The sequence below is a fragment of the Oncorhynchus clarkii genome, chromosome 29 (assembly GCF_045791955.1).
Source record: "Oncorhynchus clarkii lewisi isolate Uvic-CL-2024 chromosome 29, UVic_Ocla_1.0, whole genome shotgun sequence".
Lineage (NCBI taxonomy): Eukaryota > Metazoa > Chordata > Actinopteri > Salmoniformes > Salmonidae > Oncorhynchus > Oncorhynchus clarkii.
In genome coordinates, this window is record NC_092175.1 from 31,594,964 (window position 1) to 31,600,963 (window position 6,000).

Consider the following 6,000-nt stretch of genomic DNA (forward strand, 5'->3'; position numbering starts at 1 on the left):
CATCAAAAAAACTCTCATCCATCCCAGAGTCAATGAGGACCCGAAAGGATTTAGACTGGTTTCCCCACAGCAGAATGGCATGGACAGGGGTGCGAGCAAGAGAAGAAGGAGTACTCACTCCTACCAGTGAGCCTGATCTCTTTAAAGGACAAGAGGACACAGAATTACCAAGAGTCCTTTGACTCTTTGTGTCAATCCTGTATTGCCGTTCCGCTGGCAATAGCCCAGCTCTACCTAGTTGCATAGGCTCGGGAAGCGTTGACTCAGCCGTCTTCGGCGACTCTCGGGCAAGGTCAGGAAGCCTCGGGTTCTCTTGGAAATGGGATCGTCGGGGACTTCCGGGATGACTCGGATGCAAGGTGGAATCCCTGGACGTGTGAGCGAAGTCACCCATCGATTCTGATGGTCAAAGCGATGAGGAAATCGAGATCCGTAGGTAACTCCTGAACAACAAGCTCGTCCTTGACCTCCCCCGAGACGCCTTGCAGGAACATATCTAACAGTGCTTCCTGGTTCCAAGCACTCTCCGCTGCCAACGAGCGGAAATCCACCACATAGTCGGCCACAATGCAGGAGTCCTGCCGAAGCTGAATTAGCTTCCGAGCAGTTTCTCTTCTGGAGAACGGGGTGTAAAAAACCTTCACCTCTCCCACAAATCCCTCCAGACTAACGCATATGGCCAGGCTGACTCCCATACAGCAGTAGCTCACGTGAGAGCCCTCCCGGACATCCACGTGATGTCACTCCAAGATAGCCTGAGGGGAAAGAGGAGGGCTGAAGCTCGAAAATGAGGGCACACTGAGCTAGAAGAAACACCCGACAGATGCTCTACTCTCCATTGAAGCGTTCCGTGGGGGTAAACGGTGCTCCCGAGAAGGTGGAGTGGTCGATGAGACGGCTCTGCTAACAGCTGGGTTTCTGAGCGGCTGTGGGATTACCACCGTGGTAGGCTGCCTCCCAGACAAACTGCGGAATTGCTTCGGCAAACTGTCCAATGCCCGGTCATGGCGTTTAGCCAACTCATTAAATAGTACCCGCAAAACACCCTTCTCAACATCAACAGTGAGGAGGCGACTCCGGGATGCTGGCCTTCTAGGCAGAGTTCCTCTGTCCAGTGTCTGTGTTCTTTGCACATCTTAATCTTTTCTTTTATTGGTCAGTCTGAGATATGGATTTTTCTTTGCAACTCTGCCTAGAAGGACAGCTTCCCGGAGTCACCTCTTCACTGTTGATGTTGAGACTGGTGTTTTGCAGGTACTATTTGATGAAGCTGCCAGTTGAGGAGTTGTGAGGTGTTTGTTTCTCAAACTAGATACTCTAATGTACTTGTCCTCTTGCTCAGTTGTGCACCAGGGCCTCTCTCTCCTCTTTCTATTCTAGTTAGAGCCAGTTTGCGCAGGAGTGGAAGGGAGTGGTACACAGCGTTGTATGAGATCTTCAGTTTCTTGGCAATTTCTCACATGTAATAGCCTTAATTTCTCAGAACAAAAATAGACTGACGAGTTTCAGAAGAAAGTTCATGGTTCGGGCCATTTTGAGCCTGTAATCGAACACACAAATGCTGACGCTCCAGATACTCAACTAGTCTAAAGAAGGACAGTGTTATTGCTTCTTTAATAAGCACAGCAGTTTTCAGCTGTGCTAACATAATTGCAAAAGTGTTTTCTAATGATCAATTAGCCTTTTAAAATGATAAACTTGGATTAGCTAACACAACATGCTATTGGAACACAGGAGTGATGGTTGCTGATAATGGGCCTCTGTACGCCTATGTAGATATTCCATAAAAATAATATGCAGTTTCAAGCTACAATAGCAATTTACAACATTAACAATGTCTACACTGTATTTCTGATCAATTTGATGTTATTTTAATGGACAAAAAATGTGCTTTCCTTTCAAAAACAAGGAAATTTCTAGGTGACCCCAAACTTTTGAACGGTAGTGTACATACCCCAACCAGAAGCCATGGATTACAGGCAACATTCGCACTGAGCTAAAGGGTAAAGCTGCCGCTTTCAAGGAGCGGGACTCTAACACGGAAGCTTATAAGAAATCCCGCTAAGCCCTTCGACGAACCATCAAACAGGCAACGCGTCAATACAGGACTAAGATTGAATCGTACTACACTGGCTCTGACGCTTGTCAGATGTGTCAGGGCTTGCAGCTATTACAGACTGCAAAGAGAAGCACAGCCGAGAGCTACCCAGTGACACGAGCCTACCAGACGAGCTAAATAACTTCTATGCTCGCTTCGAGGCAAGTAACACTGAAATATTGTCAGTGAAACACCAGCTGTTCCGGACGACTGTGTGTTCACGCTCTCCGCAGCCTTTAAACAGGTCAACATTCACAAGGCACCTGGGCCAGACGGATTACCAGGATGTGTACTCCGAGCATGTGCTGACCAACTGGCAAGTGTCTTCACTGACATTTTCAACCTCTCCCTGTCTTTAATACCAACATGTTTCAAGCAGACCACCATAGTCCCTGTACCCAAGAACACTAAGGTAACTTGCCTAAATGACTACAGACCCGTAGCACTCACGTCTGTAGCCATGAAATGCTTCGAAAGGCTGGTCATGGCTCACATCAACACCATTATCCCAGAAACCCTAGACCCACTCCAATTTGCATACCAGATCCACAGATGATGCAATCTCTATTGCACTCTACACTGCCCTTTCCCACCTGGACAAAAGGAACACCTATGTGAGAATGCTATTCATTGACTACAGCTCAGTGTTCAACACCATAGTGCCCTCAAAGCTCATCACTAAGCTAAGGACCCTGGGATTAAACACCTCCCTCTGCAACTGGATCCTGGACTTCCTGACAGGCTGCCCCCTGGTGGTAAGGGTAGGTAACAACACTTCCGACACGCTTTACTTTAACAAGGGAGCCCCTCAGGGGTGTGTGCTCAGTCCCCTCCTGCACTCCCTGTTCACTCATGACAGCACGGCCAGGCACGACTCCAACACCATCATTACGTTTGCTGATGACACAACAGTGGTAGGCCTGATCACTGACAATGATAAGACAGCATATAGGCAGGAGGTCAGAGACCTGATCATGTGGTGCAAGGACAACAACCTCTCCCTCAATGTGATCAAGACAAAGAAGTTGATTGTGGACTACAGGAAAAGAAGGACCGAGCACGCCCCCATTCTCATAGACGGGGCTGTAGTGGAGCAGATTGAGAGCTTCAAGTTCCTTGGTGTCCCATCACCAACAAACTAACATGGTCCAAGCACACCAAGACAGTCGTGAAGAGGGCACGACAAAACCTATCCCCCTCAGGAGACTGAAAAGATTTGGCCTTGGTCCTCAGATCCTCAAAAGGCTTTACAGCTGCACCATCGAGAGCATCCTGACGGGTTGCATTACTGCCTGGTATGGAAACTGCTCGGCCCCCGACCGCAAGGCACTACAGAGCGTGGTGAGTACGGACCCAGTACATCACCGGGGCCAAGCTTCCTGCCATCCAGGACCTCTATACCAAGACTCCAGCCACCCTAGTCATAGACTGTTCTCTCTGCTACTGCACGGCAAGCGGTACTGGAGCGCCAAGTCTAGGTCCAAGAGGCTTCTAAACAGCTTCTACCCCCGAACCATAAGACTCCTGAACAGCTAATCAAATGGCTACCCAGACTATTTGCATTGCCCCCCCCCCCCACCTTCTATGCTGCTGCTACTCTGTTATTATCTATGCATAGTCACTTTAATAACTCTACCTACATGTACATATTACCTCAATTACCTCGACACTGGTGCCCCCGCACATTGACTCTGTACCGATACCCCCTGTATATTTGTTATTATTATCTCTTCATTTTTCGGGGGGTATTTTCTTAAAACTGCATCGTTGGTTAAGGGCTTGTAAGTAAGCATTTCACTGTAAGGCACACCTCATTTCACTACACCTGTTGTATTCTGCGCATATGACACATAAACTGTGATTTGATTTGAATTGTGTATTTGTATCTGCACTCAGCCTGTTGATCAATTCTGTTCAGTTGACTTTGTTTATCTGCTATATTCTCATGGTTACAGGCAGACTTAAATAAGCTTAAGTTGGATCATGTAGGCTACGAACTAGTCTTCGGGTGTCTTTTTCAATAGCACTGCTGCCCTCTGTTTCTAGGTAGGAGCACTGTACTTTGGCCAATAAAATAATATATATAATAGCTCATCTCAGCTTGAGTAAGGCTGTAGGGTTTGGCCATGTGAAGCTGGGGCTAACATGTGACAAATTATAATCGTACACAAATTGACCTCAGAAATAAACAACATTTGCATATTAAAATAAAAAGAAACAGTAGGTACCCGGCACAGCCTATCTCTTATCTCCAAACAAATATGGCAAGTTTGGCAACCAGGTCATAAACTTTGACACATGAGGTGAAGCATATAAAACATGTTATCCATTCTCATGTGGTCTAGGCCAGGGGTTTTCAACTGGGGGTCCACGAAGATACTGTAGTGGGTCCTATAAAATAATATAAATAATATTTTATTTTCAGTGTTTTTTTTGTGGTTTTTTTATATCGCTAGCAACATACCTACAGTAGAAAAGAGGAGAATATATTCTAATGATGTCAACTTTATTTATCAACTACTAATATTGAGCAAACTACACTCATTGGAGCCAATTACACTCACTGGAATATCTGACATAGGCCTTGAAAAAGCATCCGAGAATAGGCTACCAGTGCGGGAAGTGCCACCGGCTGCTGGTAAGCTTTCATTGGCCTAAACAACTGCTTTTAGCGAACATGGGTTTGGAGTTACCTTTCTAGATAATAGGCTATGTTAGAGTTTTACACCTCCTCTTCCAATTAGAATGTCAAAATAATTTTACCTTTATTTAACTAGGCAAGTCAGTTAAGAACAAATTCTTATTTTCAATGACAGCCTAGGAACAGTGGGTTAACTGCCTGTTCAGGGGCAGAACGACAGATTTGTACCTTGTCAGCTCGGGGGTTTAAACTTGCAACCTTCCGGTTACTAGTCCAACACTCTAACCACTAGGCTACCCTGCCACCCCAAATCTATTCATTTTAAAATGTTTCAAACTTTTTGTTGCTGATGATAAGACAAGACATTAAAAAATGAATTGATAAAGTATGATGGGGTCTCTGGGTCACCGTATGCCAGGCTCCCTGGGCAAGACAAGGTTGAAGACCCCTGTATTAGGCTTACAGACATAAGATCTTAATTTGAGCCAGTTTGCTACAGCAGGGAAATAATTTTGCAACAACAGGAAATGTGAATTATTAAGTGGATTATAATTCATGGACATTTTTTGTAGGGGTTGATAAATGTTTCCTTATGGAAATCAAGTCTGACGTTTTAAAGTGGAAATTACAAACTTAAGAAGCCTTTTCAAACAATGAACACAAGCAGACATTGCAATAGTAATTTATTAGAATCACCCACCACGACACAATTCGGTAATTTAATAAGATTGTCAATTCACGTCCAGTCTCCATGGCCTACCAGTTCACAGCTGTACAGATGTGTGGTGAATTAATCTGATGGAGAAGAGGCGTTCATTGTTCAGTGTGAAAGGAAGTGGTGAAGCGAAAGGGTTGATGCCGCGTTCATATCAACTGGGAACTCAAAATAATACGAGGTCAAATCATCTTGATCTTCAGGATGGAAAGTCTAAAAAGCTTTAAAAAGAGATCGAGTTCCCGAGTGGAAATTCCGAGTTGGATGACTATTCGTATCGGGTTTTCCCAGTCGGAGCTCGTATTTTTTCTCCAAGTTCCCAGTTGTTTTGAACAGACTAAATTCGGAGATTTCCGAGTCCCAAACTCCCAGTGGTTTTGAACGCGGCATTACTCTGCCCAAAATCTGTCCACGAAGTGAGGGATTCTTGTATGGAGGTCTGTGTCTGTGAGACATTGTCGAATTTGGTCGAGCAAAAAATGAAACTGCTAATTTTCCACGTGAGGCTTATTTGATCGAATACACGTTTCGTAATTGTGAGGTTGT